At 35.5% G+C, this 16,604-nt stretch overlaps 1 long non-coding RNA gene across 1 annotated transcript; it reads left to right on the top strand.

Annotated features, from left to right (window-relative positions):
- Window positions 1-844: 844 nt before the first annotated feature.
- LOC136841380 (uncharacterized) lies at window positions 845-7,836 on the top strand. Its single transcript, XR_010853930.1, has 4 exons — window positions 845-1,302; window positions 3,881-4,872; window positions 5,838-5,914; window positions 6,185-7,836. It is a non-coding gene; the product is annotated as an uncharacterized lncRNA (long non-coding RNA).
- Window positions 7,837-16,604: the final 8,768 nt, after the last annotated feature.

Raw genomic sequence — 16,604 nt, 5'->3', positions numbered from 1 at the left:
CTTTGGCAAAAAGTCTTCATTAGCAAAAACTCTAAATTGAGCAAAAAGTCTTACTTGAACTAAAAATCCGCAAAAAGTCTTACTCTTGCAAAAGCCTTACTTTAGCAAGAAAGTCTTGCTTGAGAAAACACTCGAGCTTAAGCAGAAAAAGTCTTACTTGAGCAAAAAGTCTTACTTGATCAAAAAGCCTTACTTTATCAAAAAGCCCTGCTTTAGCAAAAAGTCTTACTCGAGCTTAAGCAGAAAAAGTTTTACTCTAGCCAAAAGCCTCACTTTAGCAAAAAGCCTTACCTTTGCAAAAGAGTCATAATTTAGCAAAAAGCCTAAATTCAGCAAAAAAATCTTACATGTATAAAAAGCCTTACTTTAGCAAAAAAAAATATATATAAATAAAAATCTACGCATCCTGAATAATGCATAATATCAAAACTTATTTAAGAATTGAATTTTAACACTTACAAATATCTCCCATGCATGTAACTGTCCCATCCGGAGTAATATATAATAATACTAAATTCATGAAATAATTTAAGACTCATAAGAAAATTAATATGGAACCCTATACACTCTCACTATGGCCACCAAAATACTTAAACCTGCTCCTCAGATCGAAAAGGTTTGCGTGTCATAAAGCTAGTACGCGACGCAAGGTGCAGTAGATTCTTGGGTGTACCTTCTATTCTGCTCCTGGGTGTACCTTCTATTCTGCTCTTGGGTGTACCTTCTGATTCTGCTCCTCGGTGCACCTTCTATTCTGCTCCTTTGGAAATAGTAAAGGTCGAGTTTGTACCTTTAAATTATTTCATTCTACTATATTTACTTAAACATACCCACCTCTAGACTCCTCTGACTGTGATCTTTTAAAAGAACCATTATTCGTAAAAGCATTCCGGTCCCCACCAGCCAATGGGCGAGTCGCTTTCAAAACCTCCCGCCACTAGCCAACGAGAGAGGGCGATAGAAAACAATTTGGTGGGTCTTGGTAGACCGTCGAGTTAGTGTCGACATATTTAGGCAGTTCGTAAACAGCAGTGTTGAGAGAATTTTGGTCATTCCAAGCTGTCCATTTTCTGTATTCAGGAGAAAATCTAAGACTTGAATTATTCTGTGAGTGTTAAGGCACTGTGGATCTAAAAATTGAGACGGAGTACGCCCATAAATATCAGGATTTCTCAGCAATCTCGTTTATAAGACAAGTTAAGTTTAAGGGACTTCGTGAAGTTCTTCCGGTGAAGTTGGACCTGACAAAATGAAGAAGGAGGACCGGAAGGAGGAACATGACAGCAAAACGAAAAGCTTTCGGTAAGTAAATATCCTTTATTGTGCTATATCAGTGCTGAACTTACTTTGGCTAATGTCCGTTAGTATTTATCCAGCTGCAAGGTGTAGTATAGATGTGTATGATTGTGGGAGCAGAATCCCAGCAATTGTCGAGAACTGAAGACCTATTTGAGTCCTTTTTGAATCCCATTCAAGTCCTATATTTAGGTCTTGCTGAAGTGCTATAAGTCCTGTTAGGTATCGGCTATATCCTGTGGTATTGTCCAGCTGAAAGGGTTAGTATAGGCGTGTACTCGTATCATTGTGAGGGCAGAATCCTAGCAATTATCGAGGACTTGAAGTCCTATTTGAATCCCTTTTGAATCCTATTTGAATCCTATTCCAGTCTTATATTTGTCCTACTGAAGTCGTATAAGTCCTATTAGGTATCGGCATAATGATATACTGTACAAAATCTAACTCCCATCTATTGCTACACGGTTTCCTGAGAGGTTTTCTGTAAAGGTAGTACAAAAACTAGCGCCCACCAATTTGCTAGGCGCGATTTCGTATTAAGGAGAGGTTTTCTGTTGAAATATTGTGTGTTACAGGACAAAAAATAATGGTGTTAAATGGTGCTACATTAGTGACGGGGCTCTCAGCTTGTTACGTAACAAACTTCCTGAATGTTTAAACGTATGTATCAAGTTAGTTTATATATTGGAAACAGGCAGACAAAGTCTGTAATTTACATTAACATAATATACCATTTTACGTGAAAGTCATTTCCATTAATATATATCAGTGGAAAAAAACGAAGTTAGCTTAGAATAAGAAGAATGTTAGCAAATACAGGTGAATATCAGTGCTTGATTGTGAAACTAGGCCTATTCCCGTTCTGAGGATATCCCAAGGGTGCTTTTAAACACTTCTAACTGGGAATATTAGGTTATATTGCGTTAGCTTTAACATATTCCAGCCTATTTTCATTTGATGGAATGTTGTATGTGGGCGTTAAAGTAGTTCTAGGCGATATAATGCCTGTTATTCCAAGGGTGGGTAAGGAGCGATTAGTGGACGGAGTTTCGTCTTTTTTGGTAAAAGTGAGCCCTTGGCACAGCGTTCGATTCCACATCGCCGGCAATATTTTATTTCGAACAGTTATTCTTATTTCCGTCTACAATAGCAGCTGGTGTTGCTACATAATCGTTAAATAAGAGAAAAGTAAGTAACACGTGCAAACCCAACCTTCTCGGCAGTAAATTTAAGCTCTGAATAGGCCTAACAATTCTACAAGGTGGTTTGATGAGACTAGGTTAGACTAGACCGACCTGTACGATGGATAGATTTTTGATAGGCTGTTAAGGTCTCTCTCTCTCTCTCTCTCTCTCTCTCTCTCTCTCTCTCTCTCTCTCTACTCTCTCTGGTGATTTTAACTCGTGTAGATGTTTGTTGAATGAAAATGTAACTCTTTCTCTCTTCTCTCTCTCTCTGGTGATTTTAACTTCGTGTAGATGTTTGTTGAATGAAAATGTAACTCTCTCTCTCTCTCTCTCTCTCTCTCTCTCTCTCAGTCTCGTTCGTGAGAATTAACTCGGTCGGTGTAGATTTTCGGTGAGTGAGAATGTAACGGCTCTCTCTCTCTCTCTCTCTCTCTCTCTCTCTCTCTCTCTCTCTCTCTCTCTCTCTCTCGTTCGTGAGAATTTAACTCGGTCGGTGTAGATTTTCGGTGAGTGAGAATGTGGCAGCTCTCTCTCTCTCTCTCTCTCTCTCTCTCTCTCTCTCTCTCTCTCTCTCTCTCTCTCTCTCTCTCGTTCCGGTGATTTTAACTAGTTTGTCAGGTTAATTCCCAGTGCAAACGTTTGGTGAATGAAAATGTAACCTACCTCTCTCTCTCTCTCTCTCTCTCTCTCTCTCTCTCTCTCTCTCTCTCTCTCTTCTGTTTGTTAGAATTAGCGTCTGTTACTCATAATTTCCCCAGACTTAACAGTGCAACAGAAAGCCAACTAATTATTAGCCCACGGGCATGGGGTTGGGCAGCCCTGGCTTAGGTTCAACGTGTGTATGTATGAAATGCCATAGCAGAAAGGTTTTAGTTTTGAAATATTGAAATACAGAGTTGGATATCAACTGGGTTCTTGGTTCAAATATAACAAAATAAGTGACTTACCTTGCCAAATGCAAGCTGCAGAACCTGAGTCATTGTTCAGTAGTTTCTTTCCCAGTAGGAATGTAGTGCCGTCAGTGCACCTCATGCGGTACACTGTAGGCATTACTTAAGGTTCTTTGCAGCGTGCCTTTGCCCCCTAGCTGCAACCTCTTTCGTTACTTTTACTGTACCTCCTTTCATATTCTCGTTCTTCCATCTTGCATCCACCCTCTCTTGACAATTGATTCATAGTGCAACTGCGAAGTTTTCCTCCCGTTACACCTTACAAAATTTTTACTGCCAATTTCCGTTTCAGCGTTGAATGACCTCTTAGGTCCCAGTTCTTGGCCTTGACCATAAATTTTACATTCAATTCAGTACAGTTTCTTTATCGAAGATGTATTTATCAGTGATTATTGGTACAATCTTTTTTAGTAAATAATTGATTGATGTAGAATTCTTTGTTTACAGGCACAACAAGATCTACGGTCATTTGACCGTAAGAAAATAGTCGTTTCAATGCGTCCATAAAAACAGTTCGATACAGTTCGAGGTTTTTCGATAAATATGCCAAGTCTGGAGTTACTGTTTCGCTAAAACAATGAAATGAGTTATTTTTATTGATGCCACATGCTGTGACATAGCTTATTCTCTCTCTCTCTCTCTCTCTCTCTCATATCACGTCAAATTCAGATACGGCAACCCCGGTACCTTAAAGCAGAATGAGTTACGTCCCCAACAAAAGTAAAAAGTTTGAGTAAAAGTAAAATGTTTGAGTAAAAGTAAAAAGTTTGAGTAAAAGTAAAAGTTTGAGTAACAGTAAAAGGTTTGAGTAAAAGTAAAAAGTTTGAGTAGAGATAAAAAGCTTGAGTAAAAATAAAAAGTTTGAAAGTAAATAGTTTGATAAAAGTAAAAGGTCTGAGTAAAAGTAAGAATTTTTTGTAAATATAAAGTTTGAGCAAAAGTAAAAAGTTTGAATCAATATAAGATTTTTGACCAAATATAAAAAGTTTGATAAAAGTAAAGTAGTTTGATAAAAGTAAAAAGTCTGAGTAAAAGCCAAAGGTTTGAATAAAAGTAAATAAGTTTAAGTAAAAGTTAACATTTTGCGTAGATATAAAGATTTTGAGTAAATGTAAAAAGTTTCAAGTAAAAGTACTCGCAAAATGACGAAGCTAAGTGAACTGAATTAAGCAAGCACCGTTCTAGTTGTCATAATCAGCCTAACGCGCAAGTGAAGATAAAGTTCCAATCAGATTTGAGTGTTTAAATGATTTCCGTCGCTAAAACTTGTGCTGTACCTAACTGACTTTGTGGACGTGTCGAAACGACTTCAACTTCGATGAAAACGACTTGGCAGCGATTATAAACGACCAGACTTCTGTTCAAAAGCGTCAAGATTGAAAAACGGGAGACGAGTGGAATGGTACTTAAAAACTTCACGACAGGAGTCACCAAAATCTGTAAGTTAATGAATGTTTCTAAAGATTATTTAGAATCAACCTTACGGTACTGTTAAAGTTAGCTTTATATTCGCGCCGTTTGGCGCGATCGGCATTTAAAAATAATCAAAATACGCTTGGCTAACTCGCTAGGACTGTCTGAGTCTTCATGTTTCCCACCAGATTTAATGTCTTGTAAAATATTTTACTATTCATTGTAGGGTTTGTTTCATTTAAATTTTTTCTGTAAATGTGACTGTTCAGAAAGTAGAAATAACAGTAGATACATTAATTGCTCAAGTGAAAAGTGCTTTGATTAATTTCCTGAATAGGTTGGGTATTCACAGTCATAGGTACATTATGTCATTTTGTAAATGAAATGCAATGTCTTCCCTCACAGAGGCCCGAGTTCCTGTACATAACCAGCTCTCTTTTCTGTTAGAGCAAAGTTCCAAGCAGAGTGTCGTTTCCTAGTATCAGGTTTAACACTACTCAGTTTGCTAAGAGGTTTTCCTAGTGCAGCTGAGAGGTTTTCCTCCTGTCACACCTTACAAACGTACCTACTCTCAATTTCCTTCCCAGCACTGAATGACCTCTTAGGTCCTAGTGCTTAGCCTTTGGCCTAAAGTCTATATTCCATTCCTAATGCAGGCTGATTTCCGTTTGGAGCCCTCTTGGGTTTAGTCTGACTCTGTCCATAAGAGTTTTCAGCTGAAATTTCAAATAAAGAAACAATTTTCCTTTATCAAGACACCTTGGGGAAGGGAAGAATTTGGGTCATGAATGTAAATGGTGAAAAAATTTCATCAGCCAAAGTATTTGTTTCTGGTACAGTTGTTTATTGGCATCAGTGATGGTATGTGTGAGATAAAAGGAAAGTGTTTTGCAATTAAAGTAGCATCCAAATTTTCAAAATATTTAGGAAAAATATTGTAAATACCTTTGATCTGTCATATTCAATGCTAAAGGACCACATTTTATTTCAGAATGAGAACCGGATTAGGAATTGAAAGTCTTCAGAGTACCTTTTGATGTGAAGGCTGTTTGTTGTCAGATATTGAAGGTAAGACGTCTTAGAAATTTAAAGAAATAAATATAATATTAAAGTCTGTCATAAAAAAAATTGTAGTACAGTAATTCCATAGAGTTTGTTTAGCAGAATACTCTTCAAGGTAATGAAATATCAACTTAATACCTGTAAAATCATTTTTTCAAAATAGTTTTTAAGGTTGAAAATGCACCAGATAGATTTCTTGGGAGCTTTTAAAATGAAGGACGACTTGAACTGACATTCTTGATATTCTGAAGTCTTAATAAAAACAAATTATTTCAGGTATGCATTCCAATTCAAGCAATTGAAGATCACAACAGATATATATTGGATTATAATCTATAGAATCCAATTATGAAGAATTACCTTGTATCTGAATACCCGTAAGGCCACAGATCTCGACGTGATATGGTGTCATCAACTTCTTCCTAATCTCTTCAGAAAAGTATTCAACATGCAAGTACAAATGGGACAAGCTTAAGACGCCATTCTCACATTATAATCCCACTAGAATCTGCTGCAGAAGAAGAGAATCCACTTCAAGATACAACCAACTACATTTTTAATTAGCAAATTTGTACAAAATGCCAGGATGTAGTGATTTAACGTCAGCAGTTGATTATGACCCTATGAAATAGAAAAAATAGCCACGTTAACTTCAATTTTGGAAAGATTCGTACTTTCACAAACAGAGATATTAAAATGCTAACCTCTTTTGACTATAGAAACTATGCTATGGTAGGGTTGAATTTTTATCACTTTGTAAGTGTTAGCTTATCAGGTCATAACAGTGCCTGTTAACCCAAGTCGAATAGAGTTCAGCTTTGCTTACTATAATTTTTCAAGCAGGAACTGCGGGAGTCTTTATCGTACGAGGTAGTTCAGGGTAAATATTTTATTTACACTTCCCATTAGTTTGATATCAGATATCAGGTGTAGTGTAGAATACTTCAGGTTACGTAATAGTAAATATAAATTTCTTATCAGTGCCATATCAGCTATTAGGTAGCCATCAATATAAAGACATAGATCGAGAAGTCACTTACGTTTAAGGAGAGTTTTTTTCATGAGCTTGCTTTAAAATTACTCAGCAGAAAATTGACTTTTTTTTTTAGATAATTAACCTAGATCTCTTCCCTTTGATATGCAGTATCCACTAGGTTGTTCAATGCACACTTGCTTTGGTACAAAGGTTACGTGAGATTAAAAGTAGGTTATGCTTAATATTTCCAGTAATTTCATGAAGTCTGTGAACGATTGATGGCCAAAGGTTCATTAACGAGAAAGAATAGGTTATTTTGATTTTATGAAATATATTCTTGGTAGCCAGTATAAGGAATAGCTGTGTGGAGTAAAGCCTGTGAGGTATTAACCTTTGTAGAATGGATGATATCTGTGGCAAAGGTATAGATTATATATAATATTTTCCCTTTCAATCTTATAGATATAGATAACCTAGCTTCCATCATAGTAGGGACTTAGAATTAAGCTTCTCACGCATTCCTCGTAGCCTTCAGCCATAGTTTCAATTAGTGATTTATATCAGAGTTCCTTTAGAACTGAATTCTTAATGACTTATGGGTCTTGCATTATTGTAATATCATGTAAACACTGGTGCCTTCATTTTAAAACTTAGGTTATTGGAAGGCTATATTTAATCCAGGAGAGATATCACATCTCTTCTGTTGACAGATGGAGAAATTGTCTTTGTTTTCAAGCCATTAAACGATACTGTGAATTTTGTACAAAGCTTGCCATGATGATAATGCATCTTGCTCTTCAGTAAATGCAAATCATTTATAAGTTAATACTGCAAATATTGGAGAGAATCTGATCAAGATCATTATTGTCAAGGCATCTCTGCATATTTCACGACACTGCTTGCATGTGGAGGTTTCAAACTGAAAGTGTTGTTATTATTATTATTATTATTATTATTATTATTATTATTATTATTATTATTATTATTATTGTTATTATTATTATTATTATTATTATTATTATTATTATGATTATTATTATTATTATTATTATTGTTATTATTATTATTATTGTTATTCAGCATATAAATCCCTTTTGCTATGGAAGAAACCTACAGGGCCATTCACTTTAAGTTCAAGTTCCCAAATGATATGGTGTTCGTTGTTGAAAATAGGATCGTGGGAAAATGGTTTCATTAGTAAAGTTAAGCACTTGGTATTTTAGGTATATAAATCATTACTTTTTTTGTCTGCATTACTTTAATGATAATTTTAGGTTTTCTGAAAATAATCTGGGTAAAATGAATCAATAAGTAAACCTAAATTCAAAATACTGCTTTGAATGGAGGTAGGCATTGTTAACAATGGTACCTTAGGTATATGAATAAGTCCACTCAAATATGTAGCTTTTAAGGGGAGTTTGACAAGACTAATTTTGGTATATGATTTAATAAGCATTTTCAGTAATGTGAAATATCTACTCATTTAGTGTTACATTGATAGGTAAATTTTCCAGAAAGATAAAAATTGCCTTGAGAACTAGTCTGTAATATTTCCATAGAGTACTGAACATTTTCCATAATCTTCTTATAAAAATCAAATTCATTTCTCGGTAGATTTATTAGCTATTAATCTTAGCGAGACAAGCAAGTCACACACATCTCCTTCCCAGTAAGGTACTCGCAGAGTGATTGATTTTCCACGAAAGGTATAAAGTGAAGCAAGATTGGGTTTAAGTAGTTGAACAGCAAAACCCAAAGAATAGTTATCAGAAATAAAATCTAAAGAGTAATTCTGTCTTAGCTTTGGAACTACATAAGTTTGTAAGCTATCTGTAGTTGCATTTCAAAAAGGTTATGTCTCAGAAGGTAGTGGCTTTGTTAACGTACATTTTTTGGGAAATTCTCGTTTTATTATTTCTGAGCTATAGGTTTTGTCGACTTGAGAATTCCCAGTGCAGCAGTGTCTTGACATATGGAGATTTTTTTTAGGTTAAAGTATTATTTTTTTATTGTAAACTTGTTTCATACAGTTCCCATTAAGTAATTTGATCAGATCAAGAATCAGTTAAATATTTTATTGTTAAAGATTTGACTTAAAAATTTGAATAATGGGAAAATTATTGTAATACCAAATTATGTATTGATTTTGTACAAGGACTTCTGTGCTTCAGCCTCTTGATCAGTACTCATTAAGTCTTAGCCTTCAAATCTTAGCCTTCATTTAGCTAGAAAAAGCAATAAGTGCCTTTGTTACTTCTTAGCATATCAAAGAATCAAGAAGACTATAATGCTGACCAGTTTCTACTTAGTTATGGTATAACATATAAACAGTTTAATCGAGGTTTGATAAACTTTGAATTTGGGACATAGCTATATAAAGTTTTCTCAACTGGCCAACGTTGGCAGAGCTCAGGTATAAATAATTTTTTTGCAACCTTGTTAGCTATATAAACTGGTTATAGAAGTGAGTTAATTTACTGAATTGATGTGAATAGCTTAGACATTATTCTTTCTTGCTTCTTCATTTCAACCCTCCATTCTGACCAGACTACTCCTTTTCAAGAGCTTCAGATCACAAACTATTATTCAATGGCATTCGTTCAGTCTTCTGATAAAGTTGTTACATAGAGAGACTTTGCAAATTTACAGCAGAACTTAGAAACTCCAGAATTGCACACTTAACTCTCTCTCTCTCTCTCTCTCTCTCTCTCTCTCTCTCTCTCTCTCTCTCTCTCTCTCTCTCTCTCTCTCTCTTTTGTGCTTTGTCAAAGTCTTTACAAAGTTTCTGAAGCTTAAATTGCATACTTTCCAGAGGCTACCTTGGTCTACCTTACATGTTTTACAGAATCAGTCTCTACTGGAGAATGTTTAGACATTGAACATGCTTTGCTGATACCCCCATACACACACACACACACACACACACACACACACACTACACATCATGGTGCTTTTGCCATTGCTTTTAAACACAGGAATTAAATACTTCATTTTTAACTGTCCCACACTTTAATTCTTATACTCTCAACACACTCACACTTCAGAACACTTACATAGGTGTTCAGTGGCTCCATGATCTTAAACATTTCGATCTTAACTCATGCTTACACTTTTAGGTGTTCAATCGTTCCACGGTCTTAGATATTTGGATCTTAGGGGGTATTTGGGTGTGAAAATTGAGGTAAAAATTTTTGGATGTCAAAAGATTCCTAAATGAATGCCAGGTTTTTGTTTTTTTTTAATTTTGAGTACTGTAGTTCATGTTTTGTAACCTGATGCAAGTTGTAAGTTTCATCTTTTTTTTTTAGAAGGGAGGCTATTTATGTTTTTATTACCAAGGACAAAGTGAGAACCAGAGCAGTGTCTGCAAAAAATAATTTATCTGGAAACCTAAACAGTTTAAAGAAAATTGAATTTCTGTTCATAATTAAGGGACGTAAGCTGAAGTACAGAAGTCCTCATATACATGTATACACTGTGTAGAATAGAAAACTGGAAATGTTTCAAAATAAAGGACTCCTTTGGGTCAGCATTGCAGTGCCCCGGAGGAGGGAATGTCCCCAGCGGGAGGTAAACAACCAATCAGCTACCAGCATTGAAACCGACCCAGAGGAACTGTTTTCTAAGCTGACAGCTGATTGCCGAGATGGGGAAAGTATATGCTTTCCCTGTGCTTTCACAGATGTATTCCAGATTTCTATGTCCTAATGAGGGATTGTTAAGACCCTTTAAAATGTCAAAGGAAATTGGTATGTACAGGAAGTCCAAGGAGGTTGTGTTAAGTTTACTACAGACAAACCTTGGCTTACTATCACTCATATGACTTGGATTTCATACTTAGGCCAAAAGCTTGCTTGACATGGAGTACCTTTTGAACGGGTGTAGTGATCTTGTAGGTTTTAACTGCCAGAATTTTGTATCAAACGATGTATGATGGCCCAAAAACATCTCTTATCTTTCTTTGATTCTTATAATGTCAACATTTTGTTTTCTTATAAATTCAACATTTTGTTTTGAGATTTCATGCTGGACTTTCTCCTACGTCTTGTTGCAGAAACTTATTCTTGTTATTTATGTACAAAACTGACTTTTCATTATGGATAAATGACTAAAATTACTTTGTGTACATAGATGCAGAAATACTCTATATGCATGATTTCCAATTCCTCGTTTATTTCCTAAGAAAACGTTTCATTTGGGGGAAATTTTTATTCTGAACTGTTACATTTGACTTAAAAGTTAATTACTAGATTGCTAATGTTGGGTTTGATTGACTGGATCACATGCTGCTTTTTCTACAGTAGTTTACATGACAATGTTCTACAAGATTATTTTTTTCAATATCATTTATATCCCGCCAGATGTCTTAAAAGATATTAGGTTTCAACACATTCAGAAAGTTACATTTTCTTAAAAGTTATAATGTAAGTCCTTCAGACCTTTTAGAGTGAAAAAGTTATCCTTTCGGTCAAACACGTGACAATACTTTCGATTATATTTCGGACGCATACCGCTGTTTCAAAAGGGGGTACCAGCTCGGGGCTTAAACACCTTCTCGTCTTAGGCTAGTCATTACATTCGTGTACTTGAAATAAAGAAGGATAAATACCACATTGGCCACTTTTTAGGAATCTGTGTAATAAACTTGCAAGTTCATAACATCGTCGGTAATTAGACTAAGCTATTTGATAGGTGTAATGTGTTATAATGTGGGCTTTGATATACTGGAAAGATTATACTGAACACCAGATTCCTTAACAATAGGCGCGCTGGGGCTTTGAAGCTTTGTGAGATAATATAAAGATTTGACTTGATGCAAAAGCTTTAATAGTTTAGGGAAACTGTCCTCATGTTTAGGTTACCTTTTCAATGGAAGGTTCAGTTAACATGAAAGCATTCCATAGGAAAAGTGCGTAAGATATAAATGAATTAGATACTATGGAGAAGCTAGTTATCATATCTAACAGAAGTTACAGGAACATTTGATGTAACTTGAAATTTCTTGGTCTGTTTATAATAGCACTTGGGCTCCAGGAGTTCTTCACAGGTTTTTCTCTGAAGGTTTATAGACAACGACATTTTTTATGTAACTTTTGAAAATGTCTGGGTCTGTTTATGATAGCACTTGGACTCCAGATGTTCTTCACAGGTTTTTATCTGAAAGTTTGTAGTCAATGACATTTTTGTATTGGTTTACTGAGCTTTGTGGTGGCTCTTAGAATTGGCCCTGCATATCCCTGAATGTGAAGTGGCTATGTAATGATGGTAACTGTTTTGAGGCATTTTGTTGCTAGGAGATTTTTCTTTTTATAATAGGTTTTATCCCATTGCTTTGTGGATCTTTAGACATGTAACTGGTGTAGGTTTTTCGTTGCTCCAAAATGGTCTGTACAGGTCTTACTGAGTCATGGTAATCTGAGAAGTTATTAGAATATCACCTGATTTTACAGTTAATATACCTGACCCTAAGTGACTTAGGGCATTGGTCACGATGTGTAGATCAGAAATTTTCCTGGGTTTTACATTGATTTTTAATTTAACTTTCTAGATATGTGCAGAGGATTTCATAGTGTTCATCATTGCAGTTCTATGATGAGGGTCGAAGCTGACAATATATGTAGTTAAAATGAAATAAGTCGCTCTATGATGGTGGTTTGTGTTTTAATAAAGTCCTTGAAAATGGTACTTTTGAATTCGAACTGTTAGTTTACAACTGTAAAGTTTTTGGAATTTGCTGAATTAAAGATCAAGGTTTGGTGTTTATAAGAATAATATTGAGAATGAGTTCGGTAAGTGATAAAAATTTTTCTTAGTTCGTGATAGTAGTTTTAGTGTCCAGGAAAGCTTGATAATGTCTAGGTTAATATTTCGGATTCAGGAAGTCTTTTGTTCTTGCTTGATTTGGGTTTAGAAAGGACTGTTAGACTGCAATGCTTTTGGTGTTAGAAAGTCGGTTAGTCTGTGATTGGTGTTAGAAAGTCTGCTAACCTGTGATATATTCACATTTCTTGGTCTGAGGTTTTGGGAAGTTTCGTTCGATATTTTGCATTCAGGAATAATTTTTTTTTTTGTGACAAGATTTTAGAAAGTTTTTCTTTGTGTGATACTTTCCCTTTTATAAAGGTCTCTTAATCCGTGAAACCTAGAAAGTTTGAGTCATCGTGATACCTTCAGAGTTTGCTTATTTTTTTGCATTCAAGAGGTCTGTTAGTTTATAATATTTTTTGGCTTGAGAATGTACACTAGTTTGCGATATTCTCTCTCAAGTAATTCTAATAGCGTGTGATGCATTCTTCTTTAACTTCTTGACAGCTTGGATTCTTTGGCTTTCAAGATGTCTGAATTTGTAGGTTTTCAACTGAAGCGTCTGTTAGTTTACTTATATTGTTTTGCTAGGAAATCTGTTTGTGAATTCTACTGGTAGCTTTTAGTTACTTTTCTTGCCAGAAACTGTTGCTTTGTTTCTTTTTTTTTCTTTTACATTACAGAAATTGTTAAGATGTATAAAAAAATACATCTTAACAATTTCTGTTAGTTCCTGGTATCATTGGCAAGATGGTCTGTCAGTTGGTGATTCCATGAAGGAGGAAGTCTGTTAGAATCATTTTTTACTATAAAATCAGCTTTTGATTGGTTTTGCTTAGAAAGTCTGTTAGTTTTGGATTTTTTTTAGGAAGCCTCCTTGTTTTGGGGGAATGTTTCCTTAGGATTCCTTGTAGTTTGGGAGTTGCTCTTAGAATTCGTTAGCTGCCGGCCTGAAATGTCTCATATCTCGTGAGTTTCATGCTCTGAAAGTTTTGCTTAAAAAGTGGTAGTTTGGAGGAGTTTTGTAGGGTATTTGTTTGGAGTTTTTTTATTGTGCAAGTTTGGAGGACTTTGTAGGGTGTTTGCTTGAGGGATTTTTTATAACCGTGTCAGTTTGAAAAAGTTTTGTAGGGTGTTTGGAGGATTTTTTAAGTTGTGTTGGAGGAGTTTTGTACCTAAAAATGGTGTTTGGAAGTTTTTTTTTCTAAAAACTGTCCCAGTTTGGAGGAGTTTTGTAGGGTGGTTGTTTGGAGGATTTTTAACTGCCAGTGTGGAGGTGTTTTGTAGGTTGTTTGTTTGGGGTTTTGTTTTTTGCCTGAAAAATGTCAATTTGGAGGAGTTTGTTGGGTGTTTACTTGGAGTAGTTTTGTTTTACTATGCCAGTTTGGAAGAGTTTTGGAATGTGTTTGTTTGGAGATTTTAGTATTTTTTTACTGTGCCAGTTGGAGGAGTTTTGTAGGGTGCTTGTTGAAGGGTTTTTTCTAAAAACTCTGCCAATTTGGAGGAGTTATGTAAGGTGTTTGGTGTAGTTTTTTTACTGTGTCAGTTTGAGCGAGTTTTGTAGGGTGTCTGTTAGGAGTAGTTTTTTCTGTGTCAGTTTGAAAGAGTTTTATAGGGTGTTTGGAGTAGTTTTTTCTGTGCCAATTTGGAGGAGTTTTATAGGGTGTTCGTTTGGATTAGTTGTTTTTACTGTGCCAGTTTGGAGTAGTTTTGTAGATTGTTTGTTTGGAGATCTTTTTTTTTTTTTACTGTGTCAGTTTGGAAGAGTTTTGTAGGGTGACTGCTTGAAGGGTTTTTTCTAAAGTTGTATCAGTTTGGGTGAGTTTTGTAGGGTGTTTGTTTGGAGGTTTTTCACTGCCAGTTTGGAGTTTATGGTGCCAGATTCCAGGAGTTTTGTAAGGTGTTTGTTTGGAGGAGTTTTTTTAACTGTGCCAGTTTAGAGGAGTTTTTGTAGGGTATTTGTTTGGAAGAGTATTTTTACAGTGCCAGTTTGGAGGAGTTTTGTAGGGTATGTGTTTCGTAGAGTTTTTTTTTTACTGTGCCAGTTTGGAGAAGTTTTGTGCCTGAAAAAGGGTGTTTGTTTGGAAAAGCTTTTATCTGAAAAGTGTCAGGTTAGAGGAGATTTTATAAGAAGTGTCAATTTTGGGGAGAGTTTTTGTCTGAAAAGGTTGCTTGTTTGGGATATGGTTTTGCCTGAAAAAAAAAAGCGTATCTCTGGAAGAGATTTTTACAGTGTGGCAAATTCAGTAGTTTTTTTAACCTATAAAGTGTTTTTTGCTTGGAAGCGGTTTTTGATCAGAAAGTATATTACTTGGTTGTGTTTTTCACCAGTCTATTCGTTCTTGGGTGTTTTTTGACAATGTGTGTCAGTTCGTTAAGTTTTTTACCTAGAAAGCGTTAGTTTGAATGAGGTTTTTGTGAAGACTGTTTGTTGATTCAGGGAGGTTTTCATTTAGCCAGGAAATTATAAGCGTGTGGTTCTTTGGCTAGAAAATCTGTTTGTAACTTTTCTGCCCAGAAAGTATCAATTTACTTTATTTCCTTTGCTCTGGAATTTTTAATGAGTTCTATTGCTTAGGAAGTTTGTGTGTTACCCTACAAAGATTGTTAGTGCTTGATAAATGTATCGAACAGAAAGTGGAGTTTATCGCTACAAAGTTTGTCAGTCTGGACGTAATGGTGTTTTGCACAGAAAATGGAGCTTATTTGCCTACAAAGTGCTGATGATCAATATAAAGTCCCAGTTATTTGTTTCTTGTAGCCCTATCATAGTTCACACGTTTTCCTGTTCTAGTGAGCAAGCCGAAATTGCGATTTTCATAGACTTGTCACCCTGTTCGAAATTAAACTGCAATTTTCAGTCATGTGACCCTCTGTTAATAAACAAAACAAAGAGGAATTTTTAGTATATTTGGCGAGCAATGTGAATTCTTTCAGCCCTATTCTGGTGACCAATACAAGAATACTCTCCAAGATCTTGTAAACACTAGAAGCTGTTAGTTTTAAGAAGACATCTAAATTTTAAAACGCCCAGAGGAAAATTCCAATAAAGTGCTGGACATTCCTCCCTAATTACCTGGCTATGGGATGGATTTTTGCAAGTTGAATTACACAGAAACTAAAATGGCCTGGTGGTCCACGTGTACGGTGAAGGTTGACGTTAGTCCGACCTGCTGCCCTGCTGGGGGAGGAAGAACTCAGGGCAGGAGGACATTAGCTTTGCACGTCTCTGACCATTTACCCGACTCAATCACTTACATTGAATGGTGTCATGGGGCCGTAAGACGAATTGGTGGTTTTTTTGGGAGAGGGGGGAGTGCCTCAAGGCACGCCTTGTTCCACCGGAAGGCATTTGGGCCACTTGTCTGCTTTTGGGGGGGCAGTATGTGTCTTGGTGTAATTAATTGTTATTGTTGCAACAAAGGCCAAAGGATGACTTGTAATTTGAAATAAAATAGAGTTAATTAGTTTTTGTTTGGTTTACCTGTGAAAGTCCTTCAGTTCTCTTGCTCAAAAAAGACATTTGGAAATGTAAATGAATACTTTGCAAATTAATCTTGTGAACGAAATATTATGTAAACTCAAAAAAGCACCGAATTAAACGTATAGCTTTCAAAAGTTTTGAGTCATTTAGCTGAATTTAAAGTTACCAGAAATATAGTTATAACTAGATATTTTGGTGCATATGTTGACAGACACCCTTAAATGCAATGAAAATAGTTAAAAGTGCAGTTATTAAATATTGAAACTAATCAGCCAAACATACTGTAAAATAAAGTAAGTGAAGTTAATCGCTGAAACCTTCCTAAGATTTCTCATGTTAAAAAATATATCCCCTCTAATCAAGGAACATGACGTTTTAGAAGTTGGAGTTAAAATTAAACATCCTCATATTTACCCGAGTTCCAAGATATT

Source organism: Macrobrachium rosenbergii, chromosome 9 (assembly GCF_040412425.1).
Source record: "Macrobrachium rosenbergii isolate ZJJX-2024 chromosome 9, ASM4041242v1, whole genome shotgun sequence".
Taxonomy (NCBI): Eukaryota; Metazoa; Arthropoda; class Malacostraca; order Decapoda; family Palaemonidae; genus Macrobrachium; species Macrobrachium rosenbergii.
The sequence above is the reverse complement of the archived record's forward strand: the minus strand, read 5'-3'. Positions and strand labels throughout refer to the sequence as shown.